Source organism: Xenopus laevis, chromosome 1L, assembly GCF_017654675.1.
Source record: "Xenopus laevis strain J_2021 chromosome 1L, Xenopus_laevis_v10.1, whole genome shotgun sequence".
NCBI lineage: Eukaryota > Metazoa > Chordata > Amphibia > Anura > Pipidae > Xenopus > Xenopus laevis.
In genome coordinates, this window is record NC_054371.1 from 204,365,055 (window position 1) to 204,381,675 (window position 16,621).

General features: G+C 40.2%; 1 protein-coding gene across 3 annotated transcripts in view; it reads right to left on the reverse strand.

Annotated features, from left to right (window-relative positions):
* The window catches only part of LOC108718091 (erbin), a 127,032-nt gene extending 113,341 nt beyond the window's left edge, over positions 1-13,691 (reverse strand). The window contains exons 1-2 of one of the 3 annotated variants that reach the window (XM_018265713.2): positions 13,577-13,691; positions 12,858-13,152 (exon numbers count right to left, since the gene is read on the reverse strand). The gene's annotated coding sequence lies outside the window, so the exon portion shown is untranslated. The other 2 variants (XM_018265696.2, XM_018265721.2) reach the window with 2 other exon arrangements.
* Between the last annotated feature and the right edge of the window lie 2,930 nt (positions 13,692-16,621).

A 16,621-nucleotide genomic window follows, 5' to 3' on the forward strand; every position in this document is an offset into this window, starting at 1 on the left:
AGCATTTCTATTTTTTTCTATTGAAAATCAATGAATGAAATTTGATTGGTTGTTGGTGGCTCCGCCCACTTTTTCTAAGCTTGAAGTGGAAACCCCCAGCGACCACATTTGTGATATTCAAGGTCCCTGACATCAATACTGAGAGAATGGCAGCCTTCTTAATTTTTCCCATTAAAACCAATCAAAGAAATCTGATTGGTTGGTTTTGGCTCCACCCACTTTTCTTAATTTTAATCCCAGTCCCCCAGTGACCAACTGTGCCAAGTTTGAGGACCCTGCCATTAACCGTCTAAGAGCGGCAGCAGTTTAAAATTTTCCTATTTAATTGAATGGCTGAAATTTGATTGGCTGTTGTAGACTCCGCCCACTTTTTGTAAATTTTGGCTGCAGTCACCCAGTGACCCACGGTGCCAAGTTTGGGAGCTCTGGATTTATTACTGTGAGAATTACAGCTGTTTACATTTTCTCATTGAAGTCAATAGGGAAAATCTGATTGGTTGTTTGCGGCTCCGCTCACTTTTTTTTTTTGGGTCCCCAAAATAGGACAGAAAAGTCACAACACCCCATTCCCGAATAAGCTGAACGGTTTGACACCTCATTCATGGGTCTGCGACAAACTAATTATTCGATAAATTCCCCATTATAAGTCAATGGGGCAAATTTGGGGACCTCTCCTGCCCCGGGGGTAAAACTTATACCCTCGTGTGGGGTATCATCTGACACAGGTCGCAAACCTCTTCAAATGTGGTAAATTTAACGTTTCTACAAGATTCCCTCTCTGCGCTAGAATCCGTCAAATGTTGGCCTCAATGTTAATCTATGGGACTTTTCGGGGTGGTTAATTGCCCCCGCAAGGGGCAATTAACCACCCACCCCTTACAAAAGTCATACCACCCCATTCCCGATTAAGCCGCACGATTTGACACCTCATTCATGGGTCTAGGACAAACGGTGCGGGACTAGTTACGCGCCAAACTTTCATACGGAAGAAGAATAAAAATAAGTTTGCAAGATAACAGTAGTGATGCTTTGCTTCGCAAGCACCACTAATAAGTTTGCAAGATAACAGTAGTGATGCTTTGCTTCGCAAGCACCACTAATAAACAGGCTACTCTCCAGGTTCTGGAGGTTTTCAGATAAAGGCTAATGCCACACGGCATGAAAATCGGCCTTCTGAAAAGTGGAAAAGTACAGAATGGGCTCCCCACAGGGAAGTATACTTTTTTCTTTTGTGTTTTCAGTTTGTGACCGCTGTATACAGGCTTAATGGCAAATGCGCCCCATATATAACAACTATTTAAAGGTAGGAAACACAGCCTGATTAAAAGTAGGATTTACCTCACAATGAATGCTAAGAAATATACAGTAACTCAGGCTCAGGGAGCCTTTTTATGAGATCAGCCATAAGAAAGCCACATGCAAAGACTAAAATGAAAATACTGTGTAATGAAAATAAGATTTTTTTGGTATATTGATAATCCGTTTGCAGGGCTTTCCATGGCTTTTGCTAAAGCATTTGACTCCCAAAGCCCTAATCTTCATCATGTGTGATAATCCTAACAAAATTGCTTGGGATTATGAATGAATGCCCAGGTGTATGGTATACAGTAACTGGAACAGCACAGTGTGTTGTACCTTCAACAATGCACTCTACACAAGAATAAACCCACTCACTAACTGGAATAGGGATGATATATTTACATTCTAAAGCAAAGCTGTTAGGGTTTCCTTGAATAATGGAACAATGAGGCAAACATGACCTTAATTCCAGGAATGTTCTTTTCCACATGCATACCGGCATGGTACAGTGTTTTCACCATCAGTGATACATCTCTGTGATGAGCAAAACATGGCCGGGATCAAGCAAATGAGAGTTAATTTGCTTGAAATCCAAACAGAGGGCAAACGTATTCCTCTCTGTACCAGGCAGAATGCCGCAAGAGTTTTTAGATAATTGTGGCTAAATCTAGGCTCCCCCGTAGAGGCAAGAAATATGACACATATCTATAGATGAAAATATCTAGATGATTAGAAGCCAAATTATGCCAGCTTTATTGTTCTGAATCTGTAAGTGTTGCCTAATTGACACACAGCAGGCTTTAGAAAAACAGAACAGTATGAAAGCCTACAAGCTCAATGATATGAAAAGGGAGGCTCTTTTCTTTATACAAATGCTTATTAAACAGCATTTCTATCAATGGCACCTACCGTTACAGCATTGATGTTGATTATAGCTTTGGCACCGAAATTAAAGTAGAATTGAACTAACCATTGAGATTAACCAATATGAGTGAAATAAAACAATGCAAGAGCAGTTCACCTTGAAACATTTTAGTACTGCAGGCCTCAATTGACCAGTTGTAGTTGTTGGGGTTTGTTTTGTAGTGGTTTGATACATGAGCATAAGGAACTCTCTGGTAGAACATGATCAATCAAAATGCCCACACGCACTGCCAATTGCTTCCTGAAGCAGCCATAAATCTAATGTATAGCAATCTAATGCATATATGGAGTCAGTGACTAAAGTAGAATTGCATGAATCGCAATATGCAAAGTGATCTGTCTATCAGATTTGTGCCCTGACTTTAGGTTTGCCACCTTTGCCCCCAAAGAACTCAGGGGGCGGAGCCTTGACGTAATGAAGCAAGACCGTGATGTGTAGGGGCAGGACTGTGACATCAGGGGCGGGGCTATGACATGGCCGAGTCAATCTCAATTCTGCACAGTTTTCCTAATTTGGAAAATCAGGCAGCCAGCTTTGACTGGAGCAACCCTTCAAAAAACCTGGCTGTCCGGATCAAAACCGGATAGGTAGCAACACTTCCACGAGTATCAAATATCTGTCCCATAGGATGAAAGGTTGTCTATGACGGAATATGGACCATGTGTGCCAGAATCAACTATACCAAAAACACATAGGGGCAACATTTATCAAAAGTAATGGTGGTATTGAATGAGCTCACATAATTACGATGCCTCTCTACTGTGCCAAACTATTTACAAAATTTCTTCAGATTTTCCTATATTTAAGAATTAACATGAATGGGTTTATCACGATCAAACTTAATCGATGAAATTGTAATATTTATTTATTTTATCTCAAATCTCAACATACATTGTGGTCTCCAGCTTTAATATTTTTGTTTTCTGAAACAAAAATTTTTGTAAGTCGATCTGGGCTGGAGAGAACAATTCTGAGTTACATATATCATAAATCTCAAGCGTCTTTGAGCCTAAAAAAAATACTAATCGTGCAGCGTCGATTCAACAAATCAGTCATAAATCAGTTTATTAGCTGCCATTAGGTTTAATACACACTCAACTCTGACCTTAATCTTTTATACATTTGTCCCTCAATAATAATCATTTAAACTAGATTCTTAAATGTCACTCTGTGCATGCCTAAAGAATATACAAGAAACATGTAATTACAGTGGAACCTGCAAATCTGCTGAGAAGATAATGTGTCAGGGGGAAGGAGAAGATTCCCAATGTCAATAATTGTCTTGAATGTTATAATTATTAGACGTTATTGGCATAGCAGTAACACAATTTGCATAGTTTTACAGAGAATGTTTAATCACTCCTGGCGGAAGTGAACAGCATGAGTCATTTAAAGAATACAATGAAACATGAAAACCTAAAAGAAATCTATGAGGAAACTTTGTGGTTATTTATTAAGGATCGAATTGTGTTTTTCGGGACAAAAAAAAAACTTCAGTTTTTCGAGATGTATTATATATATCCCCTGACCCTGGAAATACCTTGAATCTGAAAATACACCATCTAAAACCTGTTGAGGTCATATAGGAGTTAGCCTCCATCATGTTTCTAGGTTTTTCGGAGAGTTTTGCCTGAAAACTCGATCAATTAAGAGTTTTTTCCCGCTGAAGACTCAATTAATTTGAGTGCTCGGGTTGTTAAATTTTTTCCTTAAAGGGGTACGATCACGAAAATAAAAATGTAATATAAGCTTCAGCATACTGAAATAAGAAGTTTGCTTATATATTCACTATTTGGATTAGAAAGTGACCCGTGTGATAAGCCTCAGTCTTATGGCAAAAAGGTTTCTTACAAACAGCTGCAGTAGTCGTAATGTAACATTAATCAATACCACTTGGTGGTAATGAGAGGATGCATATTTTCTTTGCAAATTATTTTGAAAAATTCCCTTTAAAGTAACCATTACAGCCACACATATATTTTCACTACAATACAGATTTTGTTAGGATTGCCTGTAAGGTGCAATTTATTTTTCTTCACTTTCCATTGCACACATCATCATGTACTTGGCATACAAAGTGACCGTAGACCAAGAATACATGGGAAGGGACCAAGGGTCGGCTTCCAGGGTGAATGCTTCTGCTGAGCAATCACCACTGTACAAACTGGGAATGGACCAGACTGTGCATATCTGACGTTCTTTAGCTGTGATGGGCAATTGTTGAGCTGGGTGTTGTGTAGGCAATGCAGTTGGGAAGGGGGCAGAGTGGAACTTGGACTGACCACAAAAATATTTTTAAAAAAAACTGGAGAGGGGTTAAGTTCCCCTTTAAAAGAACAGGATCACCTAAAAAATGAAAGTGTTTTAAAGGAATGACAATATAATATACTGCTGAGCTGTACTGGTAAAAATGGTGTGTTTGCTTCAGAAACACAACTATAGTTTATATAAACAAGCTGCTGTGTAGCCACGGTGGCAGCCATTCAAGCACAGGATACACAGCAGATAACAAAAGTTCTGAAAAATTCCATTGTATACTACAGAGCTCATCTGTTATCTGCTGTGTAGCCTGTGCATGAATGGCTGCCCCCATGGCTACACAGCAGCTACATAATTTAAACTATAGTAGAGTTTCAAACATCAGTTTTACCAGTGCAGGGCAACAGTAAATTTAATTTTCATTCATTTATGACACTTATTTTTTGGTGTAACTGTTGCTTTAATTAACAGCCTGTGTCAGCAATGGGTGTGGCATTTAAACAACATTTCCACTCATTATAAGGGATTTCCAGATAGTGTTGTCCATATAGTTTAACTGTACAGTGCTTTTATATAGTTACTGGAAAACTGAAGCTTAATGGTTAACAATATAGACAAACAGAGAATTTACGCCTGTGAAAAACAGAGAAAGGATCGGCTGCCAAATTACAGTCAGTCCATAAGTAATCTAGGTGTGTTTCTACTGCTGTGCCTCTCCTCCCAACAGCCAATTGCATGCAGTCTGCCTGGCATGTCATCAATGATGCCAGTTACTATGCTGCATCTAAACCTCAATACAGCATAAAATGTAGAGGGTACTTAACATGCAATCAAATGATTCATGCTGTGATGATTAATTTCCTCGTCGTATGATCTAGTTTATTGGCAGAATATGCAATTGTAAAGGTGAAGGCATTTAATCTGTAAAGTTGCAGAGGATGGGGTGGAAAGGGAAGAATCGGTCTAATATTATATAGACCTATTACTAAGCTATACTAAGCAGGGATGCATCGAATCCAAGATTCAGCCTTTTTCAGAAGGATTCGGATTTGGTGAATCCAAATCGAGAAAAAAATCACGTGACTTTTCGTCACACAAACAAGGAAGTAAAACTTTTTTTTTTTTAACTGCACGCTCTGCGCATGGTTCTCTTTTCCCCTTTTTCTCCTAATTTAAAATACTAATGCAGTTTAGGGTTTGGATTTGGTTTGGTATTCGGCCGAAACTTTCACAAAGGATCCGGGATTCAGCCTAATCTTAAAATAGGGGATTTACTGCATCCTTACTAAGCTTTTATGCTTTACACAGACAAAGCAAGAACTTGCTGAGGGGCCTGCTGTTTTAATTAATTATTCTTTTTAAGCTGGCCGTACATACAGAGATCTACTTGTTTGGCAAAGTTGCTAAACAAGAGGATTTCTCCCTGATATGCCAACCTTGAGGTGGTCGAAATCAGGCTGATCCAATCATGGACCATAGGGCCCAACTATCAGACCACAACAAGGAGAACAACTGTCGGATGATGCACTCCTCAATCCGACAAGGTTTTTAAACCCTACCTGATCTACATCTGGCCCACTTTCGACCAGATAACGATCAATGTAGTCTGTCAGAGGGTCCCATACACTAGCCAATAAGACAATCTGTTGGCAGTTTATACCTGCCTGTGTATGGGGACCTTTAGAATGTCCAACCTGCCCCAGACCACTCTGGGGCAGGTTGGAAAGGACTAGATTACACTGCGCATCTGAAGATAGATCACTAACTAAAGGTGGACATACACAGAGATTTGCTCATTTGTCGATGTCGCCAAACGAGTGGCTCTCTTCCCGATATCAGGCTGATCCGACCGTTGGGCCCTAGCGGTCGGATTGCGGGACTGTATCAACGAACAGATGCTGCCGCGATCAGACGGGATTTTTAGTCCTGTGCAATCGACACCTGTCCAAATTTCGGACAGATATCAATCTGGGAAGCCCTTCGGAGGGCCCCATACATGGGCCAATAAGCTGCCGACTCGGTCTGTCGAAAAGCTTTTATTGGCCGTGTATGGCCACGTTAAAGGGATACTGTCATGGGAAAAAATTTTTTTTTCAAAATGAATACGTTAATAGTGCTGCTCCAGCAGAATTCTGCACTGAAATCCATTTCTCAAAAGAGCAAACAGATTTTTTTATATACAATTTTGAAATCTGACATGGGGCTAGACATTTTGTCAATTTCCCAGCTGCCCCTGGTCATGTGACTTGTGCCTGCACTTTAGGAGAGAAATGCTTTCTGGCAGGCTGCTGTTTTTCCTTCTCAATGTAACTGAATGTGTCTCAGTGGGACATGGGTTTTTACTATCGAGTGTTGTTCTTAGATCTACCAGGCAGCTGTTATCTTGTGTTAGGGAGCTGCTATCTGGTTACCTTCCCATTGTTCTTTTGTTTGGCTGCTGGGGGAAAAAAGGGAGGGGGGTGATATCACTCCTACTTGCAGTACAGCAGTAAAGAGTGATTGAAGTTTATCAGAGCACAAGTCACATGACCAGGGGCAGCTGGGAAATTGACAAAATGTCTAGCCCCATGTCAGATTTCAAAATTGAATATAAAAAAATCTGTTTGCTCTTTTGAGAAATGGATTTCAGTGCAGAATTCTGCTGGAGCAGCACTATTAATTGATTCACTTTGAAAAAATTTTTTTTCCAATGACAGTATCCCTTTAAGGCAAATCAAGCCAACGTGCCTTTCTTCTTGTGCTGTATACATAATAAGTGAAATTGAACACAGGGTGATGTGCTAACCTTTCTATAGAACAGTGAATGCGGAAGGTTAAGAAGCAAAAGCGGTGACACTTGCTCAAAGTCCAGTATTCTTAGATTTTTCTAAAGATTTACAGGTTCTGATCAGTTGGTTGCAACTATTGGGCACCATTGGTGAAAGTGTGAATACTGGTTTGATGATATTCCGATCACAGACAATTTATAGAAATGAATGTGCTGTTTATACACCCTTCTTTCTTACTGGCTTTACTTGCTACACTATTATACAGTATAAGTAAACAGGTATGGGATCTGTTATCTAATGCTGGAAAACCTGGGGTTTTCCGGATAATGGATCTTTCTGTAATTTGGGTCTTCGTACCTTACTAGAAAATCATGTAAAAATGAATTAAACCCAATAGGCTGGTTTTGCTTCCAATAATGATTAAGTATATCTTAGTTTGGACCAAGTACAAGGTACTGTTTTATTATTAAAGAAAAACTATACCCCCGAACAATGTAGGTCTCTATAAAAAGATATTGCATAAAACAGCTCAAATGGAAAACCCTGTTTCATGTAAATAAACCATTTTCATAATAATATACTTATTTGTAATATGTGCCATTGGGTAATCATAAATAGAAAATTGCCTTTTTAAAAAATAAGGGTCGCCCCCTGGGATCCTACGATTCACAGTGCACACAACCAAACCATACATGTTAGGTCACATGAGCCAATTTTGCTTCCACACTTCTTCCTGTTACAGTAAGTTGTAGTATTTCTGGTCAGGTGATCTCTGAGGCAGCACACAGACCATCTCAAAATGGTGGTTCAAGGCAAGAGATGTAAGGGCAATATTTACTTAAATATATATACTAATTTGGTAAGATTCTTTAATATGGCACTTAATTTTATATAAAATATCTGTTGCTTAAGTATACGTTTTGGGAGTATAGTTTTCCTTTAAAGAGAAAAAACATTTAGAAATCTACGGGAGATGGCCTTTCTGTAATTCGGAGCTTTCTGGATAACGGGTTTCCAGATAACTAATCCTATACCAGTATTGTTATTTAAAATTTTCAGTTGTATGTAGAGTTACTAATACAGTTTTTGACACACTGTGTAGTATAATGATTTGTCTAAAGAAGAATTTGGCACAAAAGCCAACACAAGAATCAAATCCAAGACTTTCGAAGTCAGAGTCCAAGTGGATCAACCACTATAAAACTCCTCAAGCACATTGTGGCATGTGTAATGCAAATTGCTCTGGAGTAACAGTAATTGAGCAATTGTTGTTTCTGCGGGCACATTTACCGACAACTGCAAACCTTGTGTGGGCACTGTCTTATATTTTTTTACGTTATAATTAGACTAATGTTACAAAGTTGAACCATGAGATGGAAAGAAAACGATGGTGCTGAGGTTAAGTTCTTCCCACTGACAATATGAGCAACTCTAAATAATGTTCTTGAGGCTCACTTTACTACACAAACCAGATACATGATTAGATGTCTGATTCCAAGCGCATTTAATGATTTCCTGCAAAGCTGCGTTGCTTTTAGGGGTCCCTTGGAGGATCCGGTTTCCGAAAAGTGAAAAATACAAGTTTATTTCAAGACCCTAACCTTCTGAGCCAAGTATTCACTGGTATTCTGACCAATGAATAGCTGATGGAGAACATGTAGACTATGGATCCCCAAACTTTTTTACCCATGAGCCACATTCATAAGTAAAAAGAGTCAACACCAGCATTTAAAAAAGTCCGGGGGGTGCCAAGTAAGGGCTGTGATTGGCTATTTGGTAGCCTCTATGTGGACTGACAGGCTACAGGAGGCTCTGTTTGGCAGTACACCTGTTTTTTATATAACAAAACTTAATTCTCCAAGCCAGGAATTAAAAAAGAAGCATCTGCTTTTTTTGGCTACTGGGCGCAACATCCAAGGGGTTGGTGAGTAACATGTTGCTCAGGAGCCACTGGTTAGGGATCACCGATGTAGACCCAGAACAAACTTGGAACTTGTGTCTGACGTGCTTTCATGCTTTCACAGATGACAAGTTCCAAATCGGAGCTGGAATGGTGCTAAACAATGGGCGAAACAGGTAAAAGATGGTTTCCCACCCTTAATTTGCATATGCAAATTAGGATTCGGATTGGTATTCAGACAAATCTTTCGCGAAGGATTTGGGGGTTGGGCCGAATCCAAAATAGTGGATTTGGTGCATCCCAACTAAGAACATCAGGATGCATTATAAAGTGAACAATCAAAGCAGGGTTAGCTACACTATAGGGGGGCTATTGTTTTAATAATCAAAATAGAATAGGCAGACCGAAATCACTTCAACAAATATTTTGACCTGGATTAGGAAAGAATACATTTCATTTGTTAACCTTGTTGCTGAATGTAACAAATGTCCAGGCAGTAGTTGTACACTGTAAACAATCATATCATGAAATTCACACTTGGATCAGTAACTTCACAGCCGTTTAGTAGCGATATTAATGGCCAGGTATACAAAAAATAAACAAAAAAAGACTAGGATTAAAGAGATCTGACTAGAACGATATAAAAGCATCGGCATATTTTTCTCTTGCGGCTGTATTGAAAAAGTTGTATTGTGCTGCTGTCAGTGGAACACTCGGCTGGCTGATTAGGAGGGCCAGTTTAGATCTGCATGCCTTCCAATGAACAAAGAGCTCCACTGTGTGTAAGAACAAGGCAGGAGAAAAAATGAAACCCCAGAGCAATCGGCCATGCCCCCACCCCTTCTATACACCCACACACTCCTTCTGAAGATAAAGTAAATGGAAACTTCTTCAAACATACAAGAAATATGTAAAGTTTACAGCTATGTAAAAAAGCTGTCAAGGCCCTGATCTCAGCAGTGGGGTTAATGTAACACAGGCCAATGAAGTAACACAGGAAAGTAAAGAGCTTCTCTGCTGGCCTCCCAACAAACACTCCATTTTTATAGCTTCAAAACCGCATCAAATCTTGCTCTGTATTACAGCCAACATTCCTTCCTCATAATGATGTAATTTCAGATTTCCTACATGTAAACTGGTAAAGAATAGGTACAGTAGCATCACACGGTGCACAACATTATTTATCAGAAAGATGTATTATTTTTAGTGTTATCATTGTGCATGTCTGTGCTTCTAGGATCCTCTGCAAAAACAACTGGGCCACTCGTCTGCTGTTCAGCTAATTTATAAAGAATAAAAAGTTATGAGGGATCAAAGCCAGACTCAGTCATACTAAAAAACCCCAGTCTTTCATTCTACCAGAGCACTTTACCAAATATCTCCCTGAAGGCAGAAAATTACTATACATCATACATAAAATTATATTAATATCCCCCTAATTTGTGTTTGTATGTTGCCCTGCCATTTAGATTGTAAGCTCTACAGGGCAGGGACCTCCATTCTTTTGTCTCCTTGACAATAAGCATTTAATATGTATTGAAACTATACTTTTTATGTATGCGTATTGTATTTTTATACAGGTATTGGATCCTTATCCAAGAAATCCATTATTCAGAAAGCTCCAAATTACAGAGAGGCTGCCTTCCATGGACTCCATTTTAGTCAAATAATCCAAATTTAGAAAAATTATTTCCTTTTTCTCTGTAATAATAAAACAGTACCTTTGATTTGATCCAAACTAAGATATAAGTCATTCTTCTTGGAAGCAAATCCAGCCTATTGGGTTTGATTAAAGGTTTAGATGATTTTTTTAGTTGACTAAAAGGTATGAAGATCCAAATTATGGAAAGATACATTATCCGGAAAACCCCAGGTCCCGAACATTCTGGGTAACAGGTCCCATACCTGTACTTATTTGTAATTATTATTGTAATGACCCTGTTTCTTCTACAGGTATGAGATCCATTATCTGCAAACCACTTATCCAGAAAACTGGACTCCATTTTATCCAAATAATCCAAATTTTTTAAAAATGATTCCCCTTTTCTCTGTAATAATAACAGTACCTTGTACTTGATCCAAACTAAGAAATAATCAATCCTTATTGGAAGCAAAACCAGCCTATTGGGTTTGATTAATGTTTACATGATTTTCTAGTAGACATAAGGCATGAAAATCCAAATTATGGAAAGATCTGTTATCTGGAAAACCCCAGGTCCCAATTTCTGGATAACAGGTCCCATACCTGTATTAGTTTATTGTTCTGCTATACAGTGCTTTGCCCTCAAGGAGCGCTATACAAATAAAAATATACATAATTCTAAGGAAACAGCTGCAGGTCATTGCAACAATCAGTTCACATGTTTCAGGTCAATGCAGACACACATATAGGTAGATAGCAACACATTATAAGTAGCAATAATAAAGTTAACAACAATAAAAAGTTCTGTTATTTGACTGACACTCAGACTTTCATTTGTGCAGAACTTCCCCATTCCTTGTAATGACATTGTATTCATTTACTGCATTGACAGAAAGTCTACTTCAGCAAAAGCACTTGAAATCCATTATATAGTCCTGTTAAGATGCAATGTAATTTCGGGCTATTGTTGCATTTACAGAACTACTAAGCAATGACTGCAATCAGAGCAGATCAACCCCCAGAACATGCAGACAGGGCCCGCTGAGCAGAACGACCAGAGTGAAACTGAGTTATAGCAGGGATGTCTGTAACCTGGGAACCTCCAGGAGTTGTGTAACTACAACCATGGACACCTACTGGTTAGAACAGCGGGAGTTGCAGTTTCAGAACAGCTGGGTGGCCAAAACATCAATGACATGCATGTCCAACCTGTGGCCCTTCATCTATTGTGAAAATCACTATGGTACAACGAGGACAAAGGGCCCCAAACTAGACATCCCTGATCAACAGTAGCCAAAATGTCCAAACTGTGGTCCTGACCAATAGACTAGCTGGGGCTAGAGGTGAATAATGACTTTTTGCTTACTCCTGTAATTCCAGTATGATAATAAGATGTATGGATAAAACATATAGAGCAATGCCATGTTTAACATTGTTACATGCTAAGGAGGGTCCCAACCAAATGTTTAACACAACTGGAGCGGCTGATGCTTGAAAACCATCTGGCCTAAGGAAATTCTACCTTGTTTATGAGCAGACATATTCTATGAGATTAGGTATGTCCTCCCTATTGGCTTCTCCTGTAAGGTCAAAGAACTGCTGGAAAGCGAGAAATTATATACGTTAGATGGTAAGCTCTCAAGACAAAGCTCTGATCATACGTTTCAGTTTGTCTTTGTTGGCTACATTGCAGTGTAGAATTAGCCTAAAATGTATTCATAAGCACGGTGAAAAATATTAACCGTTTATGAACAGTTCCAACGGCAACAATAGGAGCATCTGGTTGCAGCACAGAGAGCAGTCTGCCCAACAACTCAGACAACTGCAACATGCTGCTGGACCATTTTGTGCGGCAGCAGACTTCTTATATCAACTGTGGTGAGGTCTCAGGATCCAGACAACATCGTGGTCCATATGAACTCACCAGCATCCTTCAGACCCAGACTATTTGGCAAAGCACTTTTATGGCCAGTATGAACACCTGCTAAGTTGCCCTGAGCGCTAACACTGAAATCATACAACCAAAACAACCTCCTCCAACTCCCCAGTCACCCCAAGCATTACCTTATTCGAGTTTGCTGGTTAATTCAGTGTATTGTTCCACTTCCTCCTGCATTGAGTTTATTATACATCCAACAGGCTTTTTCTCTTCTCAGCTCAGAATCCACAAAGGTGTAGCTGATCCCAGAAGTGTACAGAATTATCCGCAGAAAGATGGCCAGAGAAGAACAAAACGGAAGGCCAGGCGAGGGGAAAGAATCACAAAGGGGCTGTAGAAGTTCCAAACGGAATGGGCTCAAGTTCGTTTCCCTCCAATGCCTCCGCCGTTGCTTAATCCTGGGAGGGGGCTGGACACATCCTAATGAGAGAGAAGCAAAGGACAGTCCTTTACTATGGGCAGGATTAAAGGTCCAAGTTTGGGGGCAGTAGAAAGAGAGAGAGGGGGGGGGGGATCAGACAAGAGGGGATAGGAAGTGAGGGAGACGTAGAGGAGCAGCAGGGGTCCCGGGGTATACACTGCTCCTACTAGAGACACCCATACGAGTCATGAAGGGTGAGCCCGAGTCCAGTTGTAGCTATTTAGTGGCACGATAGAGCCGCACCCTCAGCTCACACACACACTCACTCACATACACACACACACACATATACATACACAGGCCGGCCAGGCAGCTCTGTCTCTCCTCCCAGTACTGCTCACAGCCGCACACACTCTCCCCTCCCCCTCTGTCTCTAGTCTCTCCTCCCCCCGCTCGGGAGGGCAGTCTCTTTGCTACTCTCACTTCCTGAGGCGTCTCGTTTCTCCTCTATGTGGCCCCTGCTTGGGCTCTCTCTTCCCTCTACTCTCATCATGTCACAGATTTCTATTGAAAAGATGCAGTAATGCTGCTCTCCCCCACATGTTTCCAGCACTACTCCTCGCCTTCTCAAACAGCCTTTGTGGGATTTCAGTGTTGTAGTTCTGCAACAGCTGATGGGGAGGGGGACAAGATCCTGTTAATCCAGTTTTTGATTGTCAGCTTATGGGACACTGAGACACAGTCCAATTGTTTGCACTGCCACTTTCAAGCCAGTCAGATGTGGCTGTTTGTACATATATACTCACAAAAGTGCAAATTGGTGCATATATATATATATATATATATATATATATATATATATATATATATATATATATATATATATATATATATATAGTGAATAAAGTACCCCCTCTTGTAAATTATAAGGATATTATATGTTACCGAGGAGTTTCATGACCATATAAAAACACGAGGCCGAAGGAACTCCAAATATCCGAATATCCTCATATTTTGCAACTGAGGGAACTTTATTTATTATAATACACAAATTTCAGTGAGTCGTGTGACAGAAATGACATCAGAACTCACTGTTTATAAGGATATCATTTATATATTCATAGTTTTTGTGTATTATATATATAAATATATATATATATATATATACATACACACATTACAGTGTCGGACTGGGATGTCTGGGGCCCACTCTCCAAATTATTTTTCGTTTTTTTCCTTTATTCACTTTCTTTATTATTTTAATCACTTCTCCTTACATATTATCATCCATTCTTCCCTCCATTTCCTCTCTTAGGGCAGGGGCACGCAGGCAGATTCGGGAAGATTTAGTCACCTGGCGACTAATTGCCTCTTCTGCTGGGTGACAATCTCCCTGAACTGCCTTCCGCCTGCTATAATGAGAAAACGCCTGCGCCAATGCACTCGCAGCTCTTCGATTTCTGAGGATTTCCTTGTGAGGCAATTTCGGAAATCGAAGCGCCGCGAGTGTCATTGTGTTGGAGTTTTCTCATTATAGCAGGCGGAAGGCAGTTCCAGGAGACTAAATCTCCCCGAATCTGCCCGTGTGCCCCTGCCCTTTGAAATGAGGGAATGGCTCTTGATGAAGGATATTTAAATGGGCCAATAGTAGCAACACAAATGAGTAACAGATTAGTCTGTGGCTCATACAAGTGTCAAGGGGTATCCTATAGACACCCAGTTTTAAATAGCCAACACAATCCGTTGACCTGTACCTAAGGGTCATGGCAATATAAGTTAATGCCCATAGGTACATAGCCTTTAGGCAGTCATATACATCCCAAGTTTGTACAGTGTCCGACCAATCAGCTGGCAGGTGCCATACAAGGTTCTTATTATTATTATTATTATTATTAACATGTGTTTATAAAACACCAACATATTCCACAACATATACAGATTACATACAATAAACCACCAATGTAAGTGTAAAATAGGGGCAGCTAAATAGAGCTTACAATAAATCCATACAGGTGCGCTCCGCCAATGAGGCGAGCTGAGGCGCTCGCCTCAGGCGGCAGCGCCAGATGAGTTTTCAGGGGCGGCAAAAAGCCGCTCCTGTCACTTTAAAGGGCCGAATTTCCGGTTTTGAAACCGGAAATTCGGCTTTACTAGTGCGAGAGAGCGCAGTTGCGCTCTCCGCACTAGTGTTTCTGCGAGGGGAGGGGCGGCATTTAAGGAGCCGCCTCAGGCGGCATCTTCATTAGAATCGGCGCTGAATCCATACATTGTCTAAATTGAATTACAGGACAAGCCTATACAGAAGAGGATCTGCAGCTCCTCATCATTTTCTCATCTGTCGGTGCAACACACACTGGTATATATGGTGCATCGGCAGATTAGATTTGTAAACATGCCCAATCCCTGAAACAACTGCTTATTCAGATCCAGACTAGGATTCAAAATAGGCCCTGGTAAATCAGGTACAGAGACAAATGGCCCTCACAGACTGTCTATATGTCATTTTGCATCACACATATTCCAGAGTCTACAGATGTTATTCTAGGCCTAGCTGCCATATATGTACTGAAAGTTGTAGATTTTATTAGCATATGGCCACCTAAAGTCTTGCATTAGCCACTAGTAAAGAATGCACCAAATCAGCAAAGCAACTCGATTTTTCGGCCGACATCTGTCAGAAAATTGATCGGCCAGGTTAAAAAATCTTTATTGTTCCCAGTGCAATCTATCTATGTTTGCAAGGACAAGCAGGCAGCTACCCTTTGTTTTCCTGGCAAATGGTCTTTTTAGTTGATGGACAATTTGTACGATCATACGATAGTTTCGAGATAATCGTGGTCTCACAATGACGATCGAATCTTTTAAAAATCTTTACATCGATGGCCAGCTTTACAATAGCATGTCAGACTCAATATGAGAATAATAGTTATCCAAAGCAGGCTCATACAGTACCACTGAGGAAGGGAGCGTGAGGCTCCTGAAACGTTTATCTGTATTCCTCACAAAGTTTGGTGGTACAGAGGGTACACCGTTTGCTATATCATCGCTTCTTCAATTCTTCTGTCGCAACTGTTGATATATCTCGTAGGGTCACGTGATCAGGAGTAAGCAAGGCTGCAGCGTATCATTAGTGTATTTGAATCTTCTCTTATTTGGAAAACCATGCAGGAAGTTTTGACCCGGGCAGCCCTTCAAAATACTGGGCTGTCCGGATCAAAACCAGAACAGATGGCAACCCTACTCGGATCCCCCAGTCTGATGCTGCATATACAGTGGAAAAGAAATACTGTACAAGTATGGGATCCGTTATCCAGAAATCCATTATCCAAAAAGCTCCAATTATGCAAAGGCCATCTTTCACTTCCATAGACTCCATTTTATCCAAATAATCCAAATGTTTAAACATTATTTCCTTTTTCTCTGTAATAATAACAGTAGCTTGTACTTGATCCCAACTAATATACAGTAGAACCCCCGTTTTAGGTTTTCTTTAGGGGACCAGAAAAAAATGGTGTAAAATCCAGGAAA